Consider the following 25,217-nt stretch of genomic DNA (forward strand, 5'->3'; position numbering starts at 1 on the left):
CTGGGTCTAGTGGCTCAGTGGACGAAGGCATCCGCTGCAAGGGCCTGTGCTCAACCTCATGGTCACAGGTTTTATTTGCTCTAGCCCCGCCCCCTCCCCCTCTGACCCTGCCCCCACTGGTTCAGCCCTTGGCCACTAACCACACTGTAAATCTGGCCCCGTAGAGAAAATTTGTGAATACCTATGAGCTACATGATGAAGAGGCCATGGACTCAGACGCCAACATAGTCCAACGGGAGAGTGCCCATAACTTCATGGCACTGAGTCAGTGGCACCAGAGCTGTAAGGGGATGCAGTCTGCGATGAGGCCTGTTCATTGATATCAACTGTGCAATTGACAAATCAAGAGTCAGTTCCAAATGTGTGTCTTACTTGACCGCAGTGTGGGCTGGAGGCAGCGGTCAGCGTGGGTCAGCCGCTGTGCAGCCAGCTACTCCTGGGTCTCTAACACACGGCGTTGGAATGGAATGTGGAGAGGTTTCCTGGTTGACAGAGGTGGAGGCACCAGAGTAGGGCAGGTGTGCAGACTACGACGATGCCGTGTCCTGGCTGGGACGGACTGGATAGGCTTTGTCTGTGGCCTGCTGGACAGGTGTGTGGGCCTAAGGCAGCAGTCCGCAAGGACCCACAGACATGTGTGGTCGGAATACTATGCACAGAGTTGGTGGCAACACATCGAAGGGAGTATAGGGATTTAAGCTCTGTCTTAAATATGTTCTCTTCCATTGTGTAATCAAGACTCAGTTCCACATGTGCAACCTACTTGTCCGCTGTGTATGCCAGTGGAGTGCGTCAATGGGAAAGAAGCACTGTGGGCCTTGCTCGAGGAGGCGGTGATGGTCTGAGGAGGCTGCCAAGGTCGCAGGCCTCAGGCAGCTAGCACAGGCACTTGGTGGGCACTCTTGGAGACACACCAGTGTCGGCAGGTGAGCAGTGAGGCCTGGATGTGCAGGGGCGGACGAGACTGGTTTGAGGTGCAATGGCCAGGCGTGTGGGAGTCACACATGATCGCAGGCACCGCCGCACATGGCAGCGGCCTCGTGGCTGGGTGAGAGGTGCCACCCTGGCAGCCACTCTGCCCATTCTGGAAGAGAACCATGCCCAGGGCTACGTGCTTTTTATTCACACTCATATGCTAGCCTGGCATACGCCGGTCAAGTCCACTCCGCATACGCTTAAGGGAGGACTTAACAAGCTACATTTCTGTGATCTTCCCCACTGGCTGTGGTAACATGGTTGCGTCCACTGTACACAACACTAACACCACCAGCAGTGTATGTCGACATGGATATGTCTGTGGTCTGTATGATGCAGTCTGTCCAGCACATCCACGCCACACTTGGCAATGTGTGCATTCACATTCGTGGGTCACTAGCCTCCGTCACACATGCCTGGTTCCCACCTACCTACACATTCTGCTGGTGTGTGGCTGATGTGCCATGCAGTTGGTGGCTCATGTACATGGCTAACCCAGGTTGCCACAGTGAGTTGTGCTGTTGTGTCTGGTGGGTGGGCATGTTGTATGTGGGTTTGTGATGTCTGCATTGCCAGGGCTGTGAGTTGCATGGCTGTGGATTTGAGGTGTGTGGTGTGCACTTTTGGTACTTACCAACGAGCACTGCATTACCGTAGGTGCCATCCTGGAAGCGCCGTTTGATGATGGACTGTCAGAAGATGTATGAGTCGTGCACACTGCCTGGGTAGTTCTCAACGACATTGGTGAAGAGTCCCTGGTGGTCCACTATTGCCTGCACATTGATGGAATGCGTGTGCTTTCTGTTGCGGTAATTGTGTACAGTAGCGGCAGGGGGGACAAATTGGACATGTGTGCAGTCAATTGCTCCCAACACATGTGGGAATCCAGCTATGGTGTAGAATCCTTGCTTGTTCTCCAGCTGTTCCTGCGCGGTGTGGGGGAAGTATAGGTACTGGGGTACCAAGCTGATGATGGAATCCAGGACAGGTTTGAGGAACCGATAACTCAGCGCTAGCTCCTTAAGAATATGCCCCACAGTGTACTGATGTTTTTCATGGGGAAAACATGTTTTTTTTTCTGGGCAAAATAGCTCCTGACCCAAATGAGCCAAGAAATAAACATCTTATCGTGGATCTTCCCGCCTTCAAAAAGGTACTAATTTCCACTGCCAAACCTAAGCCACACCTATCACTGAGTAGCGCACCTTGTAGTACTGAATGAATGGGTGTGTTCATCTTTGGAGGAACCTTTTATTAGGTTAGACAGAGTGGCTATGGATTCAAATGCATATTTGCACTATAGTTATGGAGAGTAAATGGAAAGTAAGTTGCCCCAGGTGACTGCTACATTTATTGCTGCTTGGGCCTCTATGGTGAAAGCAATGGGTTGACCAACAATATAACGAAAGCTACCCAATTATGGGCAGGCACTGTTCTACGGGAATTAGCAACATGAAAACTTTATAGTGCCTTGGATCTAATAGGCATCCTAAAGCTTGGAATTATCTACCCTGGCTGCTGCTTTAATTTGTGTCTGATTGTTAAGGATGTGGGCTAATAGCCAGAGCTGCCGAATTTGGAGCTGGGAAACCAGGTTTGAGTCTCGACATCGGCTCAACATCCTGTGATACTGGGCAAATAACTTAGGGCCAGAAGTAGGAAGCCAAATAGCGAGCGCAAATGGTGAAATTCGCAGAATTTCAGTGTTTGCGATCGCTATTTGGCTGCTTGCAATGTAGGTAAGTTTAAACCTACTCGCAAAATAAGGAATCGCAAAATTGCGATTCCTTATTTTGCTCAAGCATTTAGAGAATCGCAATTTGCGATTCCCTGAATGCTATGCTGGTAGGCATCACGAATGCGATTTTGCCTTAAGGAATCGCAAAATACCACCAACTTCAAGTTGGTGGTATTTTGCGATTCCATTTCAAAAAGCACTTTTTGGCTTTTTACAAAGTGCCATGTGGCACTCATACATGCCCTTAGGGCATGTATGTGCTCCACATGTGCACACATGCACATTTCAGGGGTGCAACAGGGTGTCCTTTTTGAACCCTTGCTCCCTTGAAATTGCACCCGCAATTTGCGAGTGCCTCTTGGTGACTCGCAAATTGCGGGCGCAAATCCTATTCATTCCAATGGGCCTCTTGGCCCATAGGAATGAATAAGATGGGATTCCTTGATGGCAAATCTCAATTTGCAATTCGCAATTAAGGAATCATAAGGAATCGCAAATATTTTTGCGATTCCTACCTACATTCAATTTTGCGAGTCCTTAATAGCGATTCGGTAAAAACTGCTATTAAGGACTCGCAAAATTGAATTTACCTCCATCTGGCCCTTAATCTCCCGTGACTTCCAAAAATGAATGTGTCCTTGGGTAATATAACTGCTGGTCATTTAAAGATCTCCAATATCTTAAGGCCATGTTCGCGCTTTATAAAACTGCAATAATGAAAAGCCATTGGCACACCAATACATCAATCAGATTCCCCATTTAAATTGCCAAAAACCCTCAGATGGTCAGAAAACCTTTGCAGACAGAAAGTATTTGTCTTCTTTGCTTTTCAGTGGCAAACGGGAATGCCCAAATGTGAGTCGTGCTCAGTGTGCAACTCACTGAGTAGGACAAACAAGCCTGAAACATTGGTGGGATATCAGTTGGCAGAAAACACCGAAACACTAATCTTTGATATTTTTTGTTTGTCCATTCAAATGGAAGGGCTGTGGAACAAGCCGAATTACAACACACATAACTATCAATCGTAAAACAACTATTTAGAGACTCTTCTGCATTTGCATTCGAATTACCCCCCAAAATTCCAGAAAATTATTAAGAACTATCCATTAGACGTGCTTGCATTAGGCCCCACGTCAAACATATTAAACAATGTTTGAAGCTGAGACACTGCTGGAATTTGTCCCGACTCAGGCCATCTCGCTGACCTATAAAACACTGATTAATAATATGCCTGACAATCTAGGCCCTCTTTGGACTAAATGGGAACTTACCACTGGCCCACTAGCGGATATTGACTGGAAAGCCGCCCTGATGCACCCACGAGAAATAGCAATTAAACTACGGCTACGGCTCATTCTGTATAAAATCCTACATAGGACCTACTTTGACAGAGCACGTCTTCATTCTATGGGGAGAGCAGATAACCCAGACTGCCTCGGATGTCACACGCATCGCGGTACATTCATACACACCCTCTGGGAGTGCAGTAGGGTTCAAACCTATTGGGGCAAGATATTGCAGGAATTGAATAACATACTAGAGGCTCGGCTTGAGTTAGACGCCAAATTTATCATACTGGGAATCTCCACAGAGGTGGACCTGACAAAGCATAAACTCCTGTTGGCTAATTTGGGGCTAGTGGTAGCCAAGAGGGATATAGCCAGGTATTGGGGTGCCAATCACCTACCCACACTCAAGGAATGGAGAGCATGTATCGATCTGTATATGGTTGCGGAGAAAGTGACATACAAAGTGAGGGGTTGTCCTCGTAAATTTTGAAAGATAGGGGCGCCATTGATAAAATATCATGGCTTGGAATTGGGTGATGAAGAAGAGGGACTGCCCTTCCCACTGGGAGGATCAGGGAAAGAGACTTGACGATTGTGAGACCAGGCCTCAACAAGGGCTGGCGTTATAATTATCGCCGCTTTAGCATCTGTTTTTGGCCGAAAAGCGACGATAATTATATCGCATTATTTACAAGGACACGCTATCGCGTGATTCCTTGATTCAGCTCCCGTTTAGTTCACTCCTCGCTTTGCATCTCTAATGAGATGCAAAGTAGGCGTTCCTTGCAAAAACTAAGGGAAAATGATCGCTAACTGTCCTTCTCTGTATTCACAATATGCCCAGGACACCCATAGCGAGATAAAAAACAGCGCTAACTGCTGTTATCGCCGGTATTTTAAGTCTGCTGTTTTTTATGACTACCCTATCTATGACATGGGAGGTGGGTTCAGTGGCTGAATCCTCATCTCCCTATCATCAAGATTTCTTCATCGCTGTGGGAATATCGCTGGATTAACAGCGATGTTCCTGCATAACGCTGCTTTGATGTATAATTTATCGCCCTGGAGAAACACGTTGTTGATAACGCATTATCCGGGCAATAACTTACAGCGATAGGCGGCGATAAATATAAAAGCTCTAAGCGCGCTTTGCAATATTTATTGCCATCTGTTGCTGATATGCCCCTTGGATGAAAGGAATACAGATGGCCCCGACCCTTAGCATATATGCATGTATTATGTTGAACTCCGACCTCATGCTCTCTTTGAGAGGACCTGTTGATCTGCTTTTTACCCTATGTCAACTGAGATTACCCAAGCATCAATCTGTATCGTGCATTCATGATTTCTTTGATAGTAAGTTCATATTGTCAAAAATAAATAAAAAAATATATTTTTTTAAAACATATTAAACAAATGTACACAGCTATAAATCTCTTCTACATTTTCTTGTAAAATAGTCAGGATGAGACCATGGGAAAACTGTGGTCTACCAATGGTCATGCACGCTGCTTTAAATCGAATTACAAAAGTGCAGGAACTCACTATTTAGAGTACCTGTTTGTTCCTGAAAAGTGCCAATACTCTCCCATTAAATGAATTGTATCAGTGCTGAGAAGGGCAGGTCGTCCTCTCCGTTTCAAACTAATGTACAGGTACTCAGTACAGTACCTGTACATTTAAAGCACTGGGCCCATGCAGATCTTCAACGTACAATAGACGGCGGATATTGCAGCTCCCCATTTGTGAATGCCCCACATTCTCTGGTGTGCAGACGAAAAAAAACATTTTCAGGAATGTACACAGCATTATGCTATTTTTGCTATCCCCATTAACATGGAGTTCGGCCAGAGCCACAAACAGCACTTTGCGCAGATACTTTAGGCACGATTCACAAAGGTATTTACGTGTAGTAAAGTGTTACCCAGGGCTAATAATATGTCCACATGGCGCCTGCAGAGAGGGCGACATGTTGAGATTCCGCCCGATGCGGAAACTCCGCCGCACTCATAACTTACTACACAGAGGCGCAACTAGAGCCGAATTTCGGGGGGGGGGGGGGGGGGGGTCTAAGAAAAAATTTCGGAGGCGGGGGGCTGAATCTTTAAGCAATAGGCAGAGTGGAGCTGCAGGGGCTCTTAGAAGGGGTGAAACAACAGCGAGGCCTCATTAACATGCAAACGGACTTTTACAGACCTGTGAAGTGCTCGGGTGCGTCTGTGTGTGTGCCCGGGAAGCTGTCTCATCCCGGGCTGCCACACACGACGGGGGGGGGGGGCGGGGGGGGGGTGGCGGGGGGGGGGGGGACTGAAGCCCTTTGAGTCCAATGGGTGTTGCGCGCCTGTTACTACACGTTAGTACCTTTATATATTGGGTACTTGATGTCTGGAGTTACAGCAGTAAAGCACCCCCTCAAAGAGTATCCGGAGGTATTTCGACGCCTCCCCTCGGAGTTTCGGGGGAAGAATGGAAATGCAGGCATTTCCTGTTGGCATAGACGGACCAGGGGTTTGGAGCTGGCGTGTTAGAACACGGGAGAGTGACGGGCCCAGCAATGCCTGTCCTCCGCAATTGCGTAAGGGCCAGATGAGACAGTGGGGTCTCTCTGAGAACAGTAGCACGAGAAAGGTAAACACGTGGGCTTGTGAATGACTTCTTTGACGTTTACGACGTGGCAGCCTGCTTTTCCTCTCCATTCTCCCGAGGCTTCTGAAACAGTAGCGAGGGGCAGTATCCACCCTTTAATACGACAAACGATTGATCACTTGACCCCTCGGGTCAAGAGTTTACAATCTCCTGAAAGCGCACGCTGAAGCATTTTATTTCACTTACCCGGATTACTGTAAACACACCCTGGTTTAGATAGCTTTGAACAAGAATTCCCGGTAGATTACATGCGTTACTCTCGGGAGAATGGATGCAGACGTATGTAATTAAGATAAGAAGGGCTGCTAAACCCAGGAGAGCCCACTGTCTCCAAGGATTGCAAACGTCCAGCCTAAAGTCAGAGTTTGGAAATCAAGTCAGGGGTTCTCTTTAGACACTCTTTAGCTGCGAGGCATTTGAAGGTCGCCATTTACCACAATTTATAGCAGCCTGCCTTAAACAAACACATTATAATCAAACCATCGTCTGTTTTTAAAAATGTCCGTCTCATCATCTAATAAAATCTTAGCCTTCCTTATTTTCCTTATTTATTGCAGATGGATATCTGACATTGTCCAGTCTTACCTCCTGATCTGTGGCTTTGCACACATTCCTCAGGCCAGCCCAGGGAAATACCTCTCCAAAGCCTACATATTGCCCTGGAGGAGACAAGGATTGCAATTGATTAGAAGACAAGACCACAGTAAATTTAAGGATAATATGGGCAGCCATCACGATATTATTATTATTATCATTACTTGTTTCTAAGTACTGCTTCATACCTCACTTCTGTTTTTAAAGCCAGGTTTATGAGAGGACCATCATTTTCAGACCCCTGAGCGAGTGTTTTGCACCCGGTAACTATGGTGTCTGATAAAATCCACGCCCTTTATCAAAGTTCAAACTTGCTGGAAATTAGCAAGGGAAAATGTACTTTTTTTAGTGATATGCAGATTTTGGTGTAGTAAAAATCCACATGCTCTTCCTTAACCCCTTCAGTGCCCATGACGAGCTGGACTCGTCATGGGCTGCGGTGGCGCTGTGCCCATGACGAGTCCAGCTCGTCATGAACTCCGCCCGCTAATACAAAGCGCGGCACTGGGCGGGGAAAGGGGCGGGCATGCAAAGGGTTAAATACTCGGGGCCTTATTTACAAAACAATGACACAGCACGGTGCCACAAGCCAATTTGCTGCACCAAGCTGCAGCATTTTAAAAGCACAGGGGTGTGTCATATTAACAACAATACGACACATTTGTGTGCTTTCTCCTGCGATGGCGCACAATTGGCCTACCATAAGCCAGCACAGGCACCCTAGCATCATGTTGCAAAGGTACCTGAGTGGCGGCGATGATTGCATTTGTGCAGAAAGGGACACTTCCTGCACAAAAACAATAATTGATGGCATTTTCCTCTTTCTATATGTGCTGCAAAATGCAGTACACATAGGAAGAGGAAAAAATGAGGAGAAATAAAAGTATTTCTCCTCGTTGCGCCACTCCCACGACTCTCCTAGGGAGGCGTAAGATTCAGACCCAATCCCAGCTTTACAAAACTTTGTAAATCGGGAAATGTGTCAGGTTCCATGGATGTTGCGTGGGAAAACCCACAGCAACACCCATGGGATGCCCCTTTCAAGCAGAGTAATGCATAAAAGGGGCCCATATTTACAAGACCATGAACAGTCACGCAGGGTGACCATATATGGCCTTGTAAAATAGGCATGCACACTGCGCTGCCAGTGCGTCAAAAAAAGTGATGCAATGGCGGCGCAATGTCCTTGTAAATGAGACCCTCGGAGTGGGTACAATTAATCGCACCCAATAAATGCTCAATGCTGGGAATCCGATTCTATCCCATGCGATAAAGAGTGTTTTCTCTCTTGGGCTCGCCCCATAGCAGGGTCTAGGCACTGAAAATAACAGTTGCTGCTGTTATCCAATTTATGTATTCAATACACTACCACCACACTCAGACCGGTGAAAGAGTAAATTTACCAAACCGGGACTAGAACTTGTAACTTCAAATTACTGATTGTATCCTCTGTGATGCTTCAGCTCATTTATCCTGAATAATAATAATAATTATGTTTGTGATGAAGCTACTTATAATATTTATTTTGATACCAATAATAAGTAGAATATTGAGGATTATTAAGAATCAGAGCTAAAGACTTACTACTACTATTACTACTACTACTACTACTACTACTAATATAGCCATAGCGCCTGACTTAGGGATTGATTACGATGTCATTCAGAAAGGCTCCGAACGGCATTCGATTTGCCCGAATCCGATTCGGAACCTGCATTTCCGACCGACTCAGACACTTTTCCCAACGAGCGATTACAATGGTGGAAAGCTTTCGGACTCTCCGACTCAGTTCTGAAAGGCATTGGGAGTAACCAAGTTGGTCGGAGCCAAATCGTAGTGGTTTACGGACCGCGTTTCCAGCCAAGCAATTAGGATGTCAGATTCGGACAGCCTTTCCAAGTCGGTTGTTCTGACAAGGATCTGCTGTCGGAATCTGCCTTTGGGGGCCCGTAGCAGGCTCCCCTTCACCAGGGGCCCTCCAAACCAGGCCTGTGGGGTACCCATGGGCCCCTCCTTACCATGCATGCACAGTGTGGCAGGCACCATGGGGTGCCCGCCACAGGGTGCAAGGTTTTCCCAAACCACCCCTTTTGTCATTGGGAGCCTGTGTTATCGTTTGGAACACAGGTTCCCATTAAAGTCAATGCGAATCTGATCGAACAATGTCCGGAAGCATCGCAGTCGTTCGGTCAGACTCGCAGAACCCGATTCGGTCAAAAACGAATACGAATCCGATTCGTTCGGTAGAGTTTCAATATGACATCATAATCGGCCCCTTAGAGGGCTCTGCCGGCCATTACGGCCTGCTTCAGCGTTAACGACCCGAAGGCCAGGGCCTTTAACAAGGGAGCATGCCTTTAATGGCTGGTAGAACCCGCAACAGAGGACTCTAAGGCTATTAGAACATCCACCACCAGAGAGTAGATTGTTCTAATTTGTAAAACAAAGGCCTCACGGAGCAACAGCTGTGAACAAACATTGGAATGTTGCTGCTCCGGGCTTCTACCAGCCATTAGAAGTCCGGAGCACTCCATTGTCTTCAATGGAGCGCTCAACATTCTAATGTTCTAATAATAATGATAATAATAATAATAAGAAACTTTTTTTTAAATGATTAGCTTGCTGCTACATATTCTTGGTAGTACTGCGTATTACTGTGACTTCTTGGTGTGCTCTACAGTGAGTCGATGCTTTGAGGGTGAGGCTGGTGATGCACAAAATGAAGTTGCAGAGCTGTGGCCAACAGAAACACGGTTTTGCCATTGTATGTGATAGCGCAGGAGGTGGTGAGAAGATGAAAGTGGGCAGTGCAGCTGTCTAACGATTCGTTCTGGATGCCAGTAGAAATTAAACTCTTCAAATACGATTTGCATTTGAGCTGAAATGTTCTTGAATACTCATGTGGTGCCATCCTACTCAAATGTCTAGCATGTATTTGAAAGCCAGCAGTACGGGCAAAGCACTCAGGTGGAGTGTCTTTCTTGGAGGGGTTTTTAAGAAGCTAAAGCCATGGAACCCTGATTGTGCCCACTGTTTCAGGTGCCACAAAGCTACAACTGGGCTAGCCCGCTGTGTTTTCAAAACCAAACTGCATTAGTTAATTTCTCCTTTCCAGACCCTGCGAATTCCACGCAGGCGCGCGAGTTATAGTTAGCTTAACTAACTATAACTGGCAAATTTCTCTGGTTTTATATGAGTCAATTGTCCAACTAACTATAACGTCCCTGAAACCTATGTTTTTTGTGTGAATTTCAAAGGTTTTTTAAATGCTAATTCCTAACTATAACCACGTCTGTAAAACCTATGGTTTTTTCAGTGAATTTCAAAGGTTTTTTAAATGTTAATTTAATATTTTAAGGTATAGAAAACCAATATTTTTTCTGTAAAATTTTGGAACTCTATTATACTTCTTTCTTTTTAACTTTAAAAATTAAGTAATGTTTTATATCTTCCCCAAAAAATATGTATATCTTTTTTTTGTTGTTGAGAAAACTGCACTCCACTACCGGTAGTGTACCAAGCTCCATCACCATGTGAATCCTATCCGCCATATTGCTAAACTCATAAAGGATGCACATTTCGTATCCGACAGATTCGTGGCACCGCGTCCCGCATAACATCATACACGTATGAGTTCGCGCCAGCTGCTACATAGGTATCCGACGGGTACGCAGTACCAAGCCACGCGTTACGTCATGTCTGTATGGGGTCACGCCCGCTGCGCGTTGCGTATAAGATGAGAGCACGCTGCCAGGCCCTGTGTTACGTCATAGACATATGGTGTCGCGCCAGGTACGCCATTCCCTCGTTTTTTTTTATGTTTCAAAACTATATCTGAATAACTTTAAACTATATATGAGGGCAAGCGATAATCTAAAATATTTTAAACATTTATATATTTCTAACTGTAATAAACTTATGTTATGATAAATATATTTTCTCAAAATCTTGTCGGGTGCGGCCTCCTTGTGCCCTCGATGCGTAATTGCCATGTGACCTTAAAAAAAGCATTTGATTAGTTCATAACATTTCCCATTGTAACAGTTGGAGGACCCCACCCATTTTAGTCATTCTCTCTACAGCGTTTGTTGAGACACACCCCTTCTGCTTAGAGAGATTTTTTGAAAAGTTTTTTTGCTGTGTACACATATCTTCTACTACACACAACATGCAACGATCATCTTGATCAATATTCTTGGTCTGTACATTAGCCTTCCACGTGTGATGGCCATGCATCTCAAACGTTACATCAAAAATCAAATGTGTGTTACACGATGCCCCTGGTGTGTGAGCACATTATTGTGCGGCCTTTCGGCCTGGGTATTGCTGGCCCTAAGGGGTATCATCAGCCACGGGCAGAGTGCACATCCTAGATCACATGTGACAAACAGTAAAGAGTAATGTGTACATTTGTATTGCTGTATTCTCTGTTGTCAGGCTTTACCAGTATAGTAGTGTGTCATATGTGAGACTTTCAGATTTACGTTTGGCATGCATTGCTTAACTATAATGAACGTTATCACTATTTATGACGTAGCCTCACTGCTGATCCTCCCTCCCTCCGAGCACATTCACATGTGTGCGCTTCGCGATGGCAGCACTTTCAATAATACCGCACACCATTGACATGAGTGTCTGCGCATATCCACAACCTTGACAACGACTTGATTTTGGCCATTCAATGTTTTCGAACAGCATCTCATTAGCGATAGTTGCCGCCCTACATTAATGTAAATTGCGCATTCTGCGACGTCAAAACTGCAACAGAAACACACATAAGTACACTTCCTGGCCAGGCAGGGACTGAACAACGCCCAGGTCCCCGGAACTATTATTCACACCCTACGCTCGCCTGGCATACGCAAGCCCAGCCCACTTTGCGTACGTATAAATAGGATAACGACGATGCCACATGTCCCAGTTCTTCTACACTGCCTCAGGTGATATGGCCGCATCCACCTCGCATATCACAATGCACAATAAAAAAAGGGATCCATAAGGCGTACACCATCGTTGCAATCAACACTGCACCTGAATTGTGAACACTGCTGCCTGTCGTGTTTGGACACACAACAATGTTTGGACACACAACAATGACAGCAGGTTAGCAGTGGGGCCTGGGTGCACAGGGGCTGCAATTGAGCGCGATGCTGCAGGAGGGCTGAGGTGCATCAGCCTGGGTGCGCAGGTACAAACAAGCGATATTGCCCTGCTTAATAATGTGTTCTCTGACCTCATGCAGTCACATGTCTGTCTCATTTTAAGGACCTGCTGGACCGTACTGTAGGCCTGAGCCAGCGGGCCGTGCTGCCCTACAGACATGTGTTGAGCGCAGTGCTGCGGGAGGGGTGGGCTGCATCAGCCTGTGTGCAAAGGTGCGAAAAACCGATCTTGCCCTGTGTACCGATGTGGTCTCTGACCTCATTCAGTCACATCTCTGTCTCATTTTAAGTACCTGCTGGACCGTACTATAGGCCTGAGCCAGCGGGCAGCGCTGCCCTACAGACACGTGGCGTTGGGTTTTGGGGCACTGTAGTGAGCGGATTACTAAGTGTACATGCACACATTATGCTTCTACAATTCACTCTGTTCCTTTGTATGTGAACGTTGGCATAACATATTATTATTTAACCTTGTGTATTCTCGTGCACTCCAACTCCTCGAACCACAATTACCACTAACAGTTCGAAGATCGTACTTCAAGAAGAAAGGATGCACTCAACTGGTGTTTTCTATTACGTTGAAAGAAACCTTCATTTACCTCAAGACGTTTCCAACATTATATCTTTTCTCCCTTTTCAGACACTGGGTTAGTGGAGCCAAAATGGGTGGAGCGGGTGCTCACCCCGTGATGATGCCCTGGGCATTCTGGCACCTTCCACTGTGGTACCAAGACACTGTCCCAGACCGGAGACCTGCTGGGCCAGGTAAACAATGTTTACCATGAAACTTTTTCCCCATAGGGAATCACAACGTGGTCATTACAACAACCGCGTTGTTATTCTGCATACCATTACTCCGCAAGTCGGAACAACGACTTGTGGAGGGGGGGGGGGGAGGTGTTGGATTTAAAATCCAACACCTTCCCTAGTGTCTGCACAGACTGGAGTTGGAATAGTAAATTATACTATTCCAACATCCAGCGTCCCCCATCCGCAAGTCGTTGTTCAGACTTGTGGAGTAATAGTATGCGGAATCACAACACGGTCGTTGTAACGACCGCGTTGTGATTCCCTGCGGGGAAAAAGTCGGCAGGATGACGACATAGATTCGCTGGGCCACCCTGATAGCGGCACCCCGGAGTTGGGGCTCGCACCGGCACGTCCTTGGACACACCGGTTGTGGCAGGTGAGCAGTCAAGCCTCGGCGTGCAGGAGCTGCAATTGAGCACAGAGCGGAGAAAGGGGCTGAGGTGCAGCAACCTGGGTGGACAGGTGCAGGCAAGTGATGTTGCCATAGATAATAATTTAATCTCTGGCCTCATTCATATCTCTGTTTCATTTTAAGGACTTGCTGGACCGCACTCTTTCACGCGGACCCCAGTGTCCCAGACACACGGCTGACGAGAGGTGAACAGTGAGGGCTGGGTGCAGTAGACCGGCGCTCTGTCTCCTCCTCCCTCTGTTCTTTTCACTCTCCCTCCCCTTCTCCCTTCCACCCACTCACTCTCTGTCCCATTCTCACTTTCCTCCGTTCATTCTCACTACCTTTCTTTTTCTCTTAGACATGGCACACATACTTATGTTTCTTTTTTGTCTTGCAGGTTTTGTACCCAGCTTCCAGAGGAGTCCCACCCACTTCTTTCATGTTTTACTGTTGTTCGAATAAAGTTACATTTCCATTTATTTGTGTTGTGTTAATAAAAGTAATTTTTTTTTACCAATAAATAACTGAGTGTATGGGTCTTCTTTTTCTGACAACACTTGTCTGTAGTTTATTGTGAAAATCGGTGGTTGATAGTAGGTTATAAGGGAAATTTTGTTTAATTTTCCAGTGCTGCCCGTGAGATTTCAGAGCCAATAAGGCACTGCCTAGTACTTCACTTCCCACTTCCAGTATAGTATAAACGCACGGTAGAGCTCAGTAGTTCGCTTCCCACTCCCTGTATGGTATAAACGCCTACTAACACTACTTCCGCAGGTATCCTACAAACACCAGAGCACATCATTTTGCAGCAATGACCTCCCGGCTTAGGCTCTACGTTTCATAACCGACTGTAGCAGCATCTCATCTCAGCACCATGTCACTCTGAGCAATCCTGCACTTTCAGACCGGTAGGTGTGACTACTTCGCTTCGCACTCCCCCCCAGAGGTTACAGTGCTCCTATCCTCCTGTTTCCCACTCTTTTCGCCCTTTTTCCCACTTACTCGCTTCAATGGAATCACAAAATGGCGGCCAACAATTCCTAGTTGCAACCGCTCGCAGTGCTCACAACCAATAAGCAGCAAGCTCGTGCTCGTAACGCCTCAGACAATTAGATGGCAGAATTCCCAAATATCGATATCTGTAAATTTCAATACTTCTCCAAAACTACTGAACAGATTTACACCAAATAAACAACAGTGTGCTTTCTAGACCAAGACCCTTCTCCCTGCCAAATTAGGGGCAATTCCGTTCACCGGTTCGACCTGTAGCCTTGTCGAAAGTGTCCAAGGGAAATTAACATGGAGAAAACACGTTTTGGGACCCCTCTGTTTTCTCGGCCCCCCTTGACGAATCACCCCCAAACTTCCCACATAGGACCTTATATGAACAAAGAATTAGTTTGGAAAATTTCATGAAAATTCATCAAACGACGCCAAAGTTATAAGCAAAACCAAAAATGCTCTTCCTATAGAAACCTGGTCCTAACTATAACTACCTACTGGCGACCGCCAGTAGGTAATATATATATGTATATATATATATATATATATACATATTGCTTGGTAGTGGCTTGCAGGAACTAGAAAATATAAGTAACATGATCCATGATCAAAATTAGAAAGTTCTTGCCTTGATTCTGACCCAGTGTATGGGACGAGTAAGTGCTACTTATCTCACCTCAGAGAAGCAGACACCCTGGCAATTGGAACTTATCAAGTGCAATTAATAACATCTATTCTGATTTTTGAAGGCGATAACATGCAGATTTTGGTGCTAAAATCAGTAAAATCAAAATATTTCGGTAAATACTGTACTATTTTCCCCAATTAAATTCTGACAGGTTTGACCTGCTGAAATTAACAAAGGGTGAGTCACTTAATGCACTCGGCAATTACCAGGTGCGGCAGATACCACCCACCTCAGAATTCTCACCCTTTCTCAATCAGCGGTTTGCACAGTGGCTGGAAAACACAGATCCACTCATAATCAGGGCAAAAACAGGGGCATATATACGATGAGCAAAACTGTTTTCTGCTAAAGACAACTGGCGAGAAATGCTGATACTCACATCAATAACGAGTTCTTCCGAACATTATGGACCTATCCATCACTACTCACATTGAAGAAATAACATTTGCACTAATTAGTAACACTTTTCAAAGTACATTAAGTCTTTTACAGCATGCCTCAATTGATAGATGTAATATGTGTCACAACTGTACAGCTGAAAACCATTCTCACATCCCCTAAATGCACTTGCGATTTCAAGAATTTCATGTCAATTGACAGCAGTTACTGCTTAGAGTCAAAGAAACAACATGCAGCATCTGATGTGTGTTATGGCTGTTCTGTTTTGTATTCATGCCCTTTGATCATATAAAAATCTATGAAGTTAATTAAGACCCCAAAGTATTCTGTTACAATTCCTATTTGAACACCCTATTATTCTTGTGTTTTATGGATGACACTGTATGTATGCATGTCTATGTAGTTAGAGCGAACGCATCTTGCAATAAAGCATCATGACTCCCTACAGAATGTAGGGTAGAGATATGTGGGAAAGGGTGTAGATCTGGAATATTGAGGATGGGATATAGAGTGGCCACAATATAGCAATAAAAAAAGAGGTCCAAAATATCGACATGTAAGTATGTATAGAATTTTTATATCTAATTCCACATACATGTAGATTGATGATATGTATAGCTTCAAGGTAGGCAGGTGGGAAGTTAAGAATAGTAATCTATACTTTATAATATTGTGAGGGACTCTCATCCGACCTCTATCCTTTTCTTGTAGGCTAATATAAGCTCTCTGGGCTACCCACTACTATGCATAGACATCAAACTTTTATTTATGTTTTTATTAATTTTGTTTTATTATTAAAATTCATTTTTTACTTTTTTCTATAAGAAAAACGTTTCTTGATATATACTGTAGTTATACGAAAGTTAAAAACAGATCAATGTGATCACCAAACATTTTTAAAGTGCAATCAATGCAATTATACAATTCCAATATTCATGTCATTTTTATCTGCAACTATCATCATAATTAGGGTTTGCATGCACATTGAAATCATTAGTGTATCCCCACAATTCTACCACACTCGCATTCTGACTTATCACTCCACACCACACTAGCACACACACCTCACATACACACACTACCCAGCCCACATCAGCATACACTAGCTAGATCACATAGATAACACTTCATAACTGTCTGTGATTGTGTTGCCAGCTGGAATTTCACTGTAGCCAGGTCAACGCACGTTTCAGTGAAAAACGAGACTTGTATCCGAGTGGTAGGAGATCATAAAACTCTGGATATGTTCTAGGATGACAGTTGTCGCTTGCCAGAATGAAGTGACATTTGATTTGAGCCTATAAGCATTGTCCACGTGGCATATGTGTCCATAGGTTAGTGTCCATTTTCAGTATTTGGAATACATGGAGCGCGGAAACCAGATACCAGATATGGTGGTAGTGGAGAAGATGGCTGGCCAACGAATATTCCAGAAGTTACTTGTTGGCTTATTCATCAATGTATATAGTTCAGAAAGTGAGACTTCCTGGATGTGAGTTAATTTAAGTAAAGATGATAATGTGACCGTGATGTTCTGGGACTGAATTCCTTCCTGCTCGACACCGACGATTCAGCACGCCATCTTCCACGATCAATCGATACTTACTGAAAATAATTTACCCGCTCTATATTTTGATTTTCGATTTTTTGGTTACTCTATTATAATACTAAAATCCTCAATATTCCAGACAATAATTGGGGGAGGGGAGATAAATGTGTAGAGTTCACAGACTAGAATGTGATACAGCAGATCCGTTGTACAAGGAGATTCAATGAAGTCATTTGAGTCTGGGTGATCTGTTTAGTCTAATACAAATTATATCTAGTCATATTTCCAACTTGAAGATAGGTAGTAGTGTTCTTTGTTAAGGAAAACCGCACATCAGATTATAACAATATGTATATATCTAAAAGTCCTTAGCGTGCATCATAAAGCTTTACGTATTAAGTCGGGGTGCTAGAACAGCTATCAACATCTACTACCCAGAGATGTCATCAGCACATTAAATCAATAACATGCATAAACTCAAAACCCATATAAGCTATGACTGCACACCCTTATGTCAATTCATCTGTCCAACATTGGTATAAGTTGATTTAAAAATGCAAATACAATGTACTTATTGGTACACATAATTCTGAAAAGGTCAATTCACTCTATGTTCTTCATATCCAACAGAGACTCCAATCCAAGTCAAATAAATTTGCAGATTCTTGTCTTTATTAGCTTTAAAAGAATTCCCAGCACATGATCTAGTGGACACGTGTTTTGTCTGTACTCAGACTTGTTCAAGGCAAATGCGAGTTTCAAATGTCGATAGTTGCAGTTCGTAAGTACAGTCAAAGAAGCATCCAACCGCGATCTGTTCTGAAGTTGATTTCAGGGGGGGTTAAGCTTCGATTTTCTGAATCATGGAGAACTGGTACCATGCTGTATGTACTTTCCTGGAGATGCGTGTCATGATGAATAAGAAAAGCTTTTGCAAGAAATCTAAGGAAAAAATATTCTTTCGCAACCATTTATATCCTGATGCCTGAAGCTTAGGCTCGATTTTTAAAGAGCCCAAAGAACGAGACTAAAGTTAGCTTTAGAGGACAGCATATATATGAAACAGTGAATACTGAAATAAATCAACGGGTTCCATTCACAAAACAATGGAAAACTACAGGCATATATGTACGCCACCATGCTTTTCACATGTAGCCTTTTTTCAAACATCACAGAAGCTGTACCTGGTGCAGGTATCCAAGCATGCAACTGGGAAAGGCGTCTATTCCTCCAGCACAGACGTCTTCCTAGTGGGAAATCTTTGCACAGAAGAAATGGAACCTCCTTCGTAAATGGCTTTTTTTTAGGTTGAATACTATTAGATAATACACATGCTGTCTGTTTTGAGACATATTATCAGCAAACTGTGGACTTAGAGCCCACCCATTGCTTACTATTGGCTAGATTTATTGCAACTCTCATTTACTTGCTGCCAGTGGTTACCTTGTTTGGGATTTACTTCCTTTTTTTTGTTTGTACCACCCCTAAAGCATGTTTGGATCATCTGCTATAAGATACTGGACTTACACCTTTACGTCTTGAATTGATTTGCTATATTTCCTTAATTATTCTTTTCTTCCCCTCCCAGATGCTCTATTTTTTATCTACTGTGATGTGCTTTGATTCATCCGTTGTAAGTATTTAGTTTGATATGTATTTGACGCCTGTACATCCCTGATCATCTTCCCCCCCCTTAATTGTGAAGCACTCTGATATCCCTCGGGATCATGTTCGCGCTATATAAACTTTATAAATAAAAATAAAAATAAAAAATGGCCAAATTACTTGGCTGCTTTCAATGCTCACTTTTGGAGCACCACATTTTTCTTTGTGATCAAGCACTCCACAACATTGCATGCTTATTCCAGTTGTCTCCCTTGTAGACCTTTCTTCTTCTCTTTGCACTTCTCTTTCTCAGCCTTGTGCCTCTGTAACCCACCTGCACTCATGTCTGCTTCAGTGCTGGCCCAATCTCCTCCATGTTGTTTACATTTGAGTGCTTCTGTGCCTCCAACTGTTCTTCTACATGTTGCGCTCATTTGTCTATGTGCTCCTGTGCCCTTCCCCCAGCCCTCTCCCATGTTTTTCTTTTGCGCTTGTGTGCTTCTGTGCTCCCTGTCTCCTTCATGTTGCTCTCGTTCGTCCATTTGCTTCTCCTCCCACAGCTTAATGGTACATTTGTTCTTCCTTCTGTGCTTCTCTTCCGCCCACCTTCTGTTGTGTAGTTCGTAGGGCCCCCCAGGACCTGCGCGTTTTGGATGACCTAAACTGAGGGCTTGGTGTGCAGACATACTCTGGACACCCCCACCGGATGAATCAGCTGTTAGACCAGCTAGCTCTACGGTTCCACTACCACTCCCTGTATTCTACAGTGGTGTATGTACTTTCTGGCAACCACTGAACATAACAACACTGATTCCTCAGGAATCGTGGAAACAACACGGTATCTTTCGCTCAGTCACTCATGCTTGCTTTTCTCAGAATACATAGAATGACGATTGGAACAGTTTCAATAATTATTTATTGGTCAAGTGTCAGTCTAGTATGAAACATGTTATCTGTGAAAATCAAAAGACAGGAGCAGACAAATGTAATAGCTAGTACCAATATCGTAAATGGCAGATACATTTCTACCATAGTGCTAATAAGATGGATAAAAGCATATTATATACAACAATAGCATTTGCATACTCCTACGATGTGTAGCCTACCTAACTGCGCCTAACCTAGATGTGTAGGTGAAGCATGTATGTGTAAGTGCTAGGATATATCCTAATGGGACCTAATGGAGCCAAGAATTCCCTGGGGATGTACTAACCCCTCACCTGATGATTCTGAATGAAGGACCCCGTCTCTGTATCGAGGATGTCACCCCGCATGGGATGTCAGGTCTTTCCCTGTCAAAGGATCAGCCTGCAAAGTCTTGGTCCAACCTAGAAGGAATTCTCCTCAGTCTTTCTCAAGGGGAGTGAGAGTCTTTTACATTAAAGTGGTCACTCCAGGGTTTTCCCAGAATCAATATGTTTTGAAAACATTTGCTAATCCTCTGCAAATCCTTTTCTAAACAAACATGATCATACACAGCTGGCTGTTGGCCATGGATGAAAAAATATGGTGAACCTGAAACAGAATAAATCGACCGTGCCTGGGGACATGTTTATGTACGTCAAGTACAGGGATTAAGATATTGTACCAGGAGCCTGATGTCGAAGAGACAGAAGTAAGCTACTAGGTAAAAAGGTCACCTGTGTAAGACCGCTCTGTCGTGGGGATGGAACACAATGTATGTAATCGGTATGTACATGATGGGACTAACATGACACTTCCATGTTGATTCAATCCCACCCCCTCCTCAAGTTCAATTAAAATAGAAAAATAAAATTTATGACACAACCGTGTCATACACCATTTTGTAAACCCATGCATGGGCTTATTAAATGAGGAGGCTGTGTGCCTCTATTTTTTAGTCTGTCCTTTATGACCAAAAACCATAACCAGTGCCAATCGGTCTCTAAGGCAAGACCCTTTGGCTTTGCCAATGCTTATTTTCTTCCTGAGGAAACATTTGTCCCTATGGTTAAAACCCTCACCTACAATTATGTGTATGACCATATTTACATTTGTGAGTAGGGTCAATGTGTAATTTTCTATTTATATGGTCATTTTTTAATCCCTCATGTGTTGGCGTGGTCCAATTGCCAACGCCTGCACTACCTCCCCAGTGTGTCCATCTGACATTGGCCAACACTGGAGAGGAATTAAAAGGAACCTCTGGTGTTTGCATTGGAGGATTCCTTGTCTTGGAGCAAAGCGAAATCACTTCCACTTTAGCCCTTGCATCTGTATCGTCAATGACCTGGAGGTGAAAGAGCCAGCAGGTGAGTGCTCTCTTCACCGTCCAGTTCGGGTTTTGGGAAACAGGATGCCTCCCTCTGCTTGAGGGAGGCATCGTTGAAAAGGAGAGTCTTCCCTTTCCATCATTGGAGCTTCTCTCCTTTCAAGTGATGCCTTTTTCAAACAGCTTCCTGCTAGTGGGTTGTGGCATGTCGCAGGAAGCCACTAGACACCAGAGATGTGTTCTTTTGGGGTATTGGCCCTTGTGGGGAATGAGCTGCCCCCCCACACCCCCAGGGGTGTTTTTTAAGTGGGGTTTCTCCTTGCAATCAACCCCCAAGAAGAAGTAAAACTAAATAAATAAAAAGAATTGTTAACATGTTATGACCCCAAAGGGGGTTTGCCCATATTCCAGGAGTGTCCACCCCCTTTGAGGCAATTTTTCTTTTAATATGTGTTTCCCAGGGCGTGGCCAAGATGGTGAGTGTTATGTCCTTGCCCCCGGCTCACCGCCGTCTGCCGCTTATACAGGTGACCCCTCAATTGCCTGGGGGCCTCACTGACTTATCTTGGGGTCACTGACAACTGGCGCCGCAAGATTGAGAAGTGTTGTGCTGGCAGGAGAGGTTGAAATATTGTGGACAGATGAGGTGGGCCTAGACATAATTGTGGCCACCGCGCTCCCGGCGTCGCCCAGAAGGGAACAATCAGTAAGTCAGCGGGCGAGAAAAAGGCGATGCCCCCGGCTGGAGAAGATGCCCTACCTGAAGACACTTCTGGGAAATGTTGAGCTCCTGACCTCTCTGGAGACTTGAGGTGAGGAGAGAGGGCGAACAGGGCCGAGGAGTAGTGGTGCCCGGAGGACTGATTAGCAAAGCCGGCCCTGAGGGAGCGAGTGACATAGCAAGGGGCCACGGCTGTGCTCGGCCCCTGGAACACTGCACCCACATGCCCACAAACAGAAGCAGAGGCCCAGACCCGGGGGTCGTCATTCATTTAGAGGGGGGAGAGGCTGGAGGGCACTCTGCCCGCCTTGCGAGGTACACCTCTGGCTCCCCACAAGCTAAGCACACCGAGACCAGGCTGGAGGAGATTGCTGGTCACTGAAGGCTATAAGCAGCCTCCCAGGGCACATTAGGGCCGGACAGATAGTCGGTCATTGTCTACCACAGACGCCCAGGAGTAGAGACAGAGAAAGAGAGTAACGGGCCACTGCAAAAGGCATACCCCGACCTGAGGTGAGCAAGCGGCTCAGCCATAAAATTGACAAACGTCCCCTGAGAGATGACTGGGGGGCGGCCGGCAGAAGCTCGAAGCCCACGGAAGAGTGGAGGAGTTCCAGTGGGGAAGGAGTAAACAGAGTCAGCACTACCTGCTGGGGGTCGAGACGGAGGGCATCCCCTGGACGAGGCAATGCAGGCGCCACTGTCTCTGACCCGCGATCCTGGGTCGATTTGGGATGTCCTTGCGCCAGGCCCCTGATACAAAGAAAGCTAATGCACGCCAGTGCACTGCGAGGGTAGCCAGCTATAAGCCCCCGGGGCAAGAACGGGCAAGAGCTTGGCAGCAGTAAGAAACAAGGAGCTGCACCTACTCTTAATCTGGGCAAGCAACAACTGGGAGGATCGGCGAGGATACCAAGGCAGAGGCTGCGCCTCTGGAGCGGAGTCAAGGCAGAATGGGATGGCCTAGCTGAAGAGGGCTGCACCTGACCCTTAGCCAACCCTCTGAGTGCAAGTAGCTCCCATCAGGCAGGGGCATTATAATATTGGAGCACATCCCTTCCCGGACCTATCCCCAAACATGGCGACCACGAGGGGGAAAAAGGATCACACATTGAAGGATATGCTGACCAGGCTCCCTTCTGTGTCTGGGAGTGATGGGCAAGTGCATCAGAGTAGCCAACCTGATCAGGATTCGGAGAAAGCAGAGAAGCCAGTTTCCTGCGCCTTTCTGGAGTCCCTGTTTGCTTCACTGTGTGATGACATACAGTACTCCGAGGGGAGCTCTCTAGCGATATTAAAGAAATTCGGTGGGAAGTTTACTTCCACGGGGAATGTGTGGCGGCTGTGGAAGACAATGAACACGCACAGGATGAGGAAGTGGAGTCTCTGCAGCAATAGGTGCTTCGCCTATGGGAGCAACAGATAGAGCTGCACGCCCAAGCTGAGGATTCAGAGAACAATTCCAGACGCAATAATCTTCATGTGAAAGGTGTTCCATCGCAAGCAGAGGGCTCGGATATCTTCCAATACCTAAGGGAACTCTTCAACTATATCCTGGCCCCTCAGGACAATGAGATTAAAATAGACCGGGTGCACAGAGTGGGCTTGCCGTGGCGCACTACCGCTCCGCCCCAGACATCCTAGCCTACCTCCCAGGCCTACAGCAAAAGGAACTGATCTTGTGAATGCATGAGAGAGGCAGGCCGAGGCCACACTCCAACACTATACCAGGACCTGGCCATAATCACATTGCAGAAAAGAAAGGAGTTTCGTCCAGTCACTGCACATTTGCGAAACCTAGGGATTGCCTACTCATGGAGACACCCTTTTGGCTTGATATTCTGGTGGGAAGGTAAATAGCTTCAACTTCGGTCCTTGCAAGAAACTTGTGACATCTTGGGAATCGTGGACTCCTCTGACAAAGAATCGGAGATGGGTGATCCTAAGTCGCAGCGAAGGAGAAATCGGTGGGACCAGAAAGGATGCTCCAGGGAGCACAATGTGAAGCTCGATCCTGCCACTATAGCAAAAGAACATCAGACGGTCCTGGAGTCACTGTCAGGGGAACAACGAGAAGACACTGCCACATTAGAACCCTGGTCAAGTATTGCCTACATGCAGGTTCACTCTGGTGGTGGGAGGGGGCTGTCGGGGGAGGAAGGGGACACATGGGCCACTATACATCCCCAATTTCTCTGTCTTCCAGGGAATTGTGGACTCAACCTGTGAGTCTCAGACTTACAATAACTGTTTTGAGTTTTAAGTTTTGTTTGCCTCAAGTTCGGGTGGGATCCAGTACTCAATGTAGTGGGGAAGGAGGAGCTTGAATGGCATGTACAGGGAAGAGACTCTGTTCAAATGGGCTGTGGAAGACTAGGACCACTAGAGACACAAGGGAACAATTAGACAACCTATCCCACATAAGATATGGCACCACAGGTAATTAATTTACTTTCACTCAACATCAAGGGCCACAATAATCCCTTCAAGAGGAGGGCGATCCTTTCCATTCTCGAAAATACTAAGGTGGATATTTGCCTCCCCAAGGAGACTCATTTATTGAGAAATGACTGGCCACGCCTTAAAGCACGCGCATTTCCACTCCAATTATTTTCATCCACCTCCGATAAAAAGGCAGGAGTAGCTATGCTGATAGCGCAAAGGTTTAAAGGAAAGGTGGGCCCAAAAATAGTGGAGGTTAAAGGTAGATTTCTGGCACACTTTGTCCAAATCGGTGGTCCCAATCTAGTCGTAGGATCCCTCTATGCTCCTAACACAGGCTAGAAGCAGTTCCTTCGGACAGTGGTCTCAGAAGTGATGTCCGCAAACAACCGCATGACGCTAGTGGGGGTTGATTTAAACCTCGTTCTAGACACTAATAAGGATAGATCCCTGCTAGGACTGATCAGGCGGGGGCCTTGTCTAAGGGAGGATGCAAGTGGCTGCAGGAGATGGGGTATTGGACCTCTGGAGAGAAGCCCATCCACAGTCTACCCAATACACATTCTGTTCATATGCCCATAAAACGTATACACGACTTGATTATATACTTGGGATCAGGGAGGTTCATCATGTCATGCGGGGCATAGAGATAGAGCCAGTGGCGTTAAGGGACCATGACGCAGTGATCCTTACACTGGAGGTCCAGCAACAGAAACACCTATGTGGAAACTGGCACCTTAGGGAGACCCTGCTTCAAAAGCCTGCTGTAGCAGACCAGCTTACGGTTGCTATACGCATTTATTTCGAACAGAATGACACCACTGACATCACTATTTCCACACTCTGGGAGGCTATGAAGGCCGTGGTTCGGGGTGCACTCATAGCGATATCAGCAGCTGACAACAAAGCACGTAGAGAGAAACTCGACCAACTGACAGCCCAAGTCAGGGAACTGGAACGCACACAT

Source organism: Triturus cristatus, chromosome 8 (genome assembly GCF_964204655.1).
Source record: "Triturus cristatus chromosome 8, aTriCri1.1, whole genome shotgun sequence".
Lineage (NCBI taxonomy): Eukaryota > Metazoa > Chordata > Amphibia > Caudata > Salamandridae > Triturus > Triturus cristatus.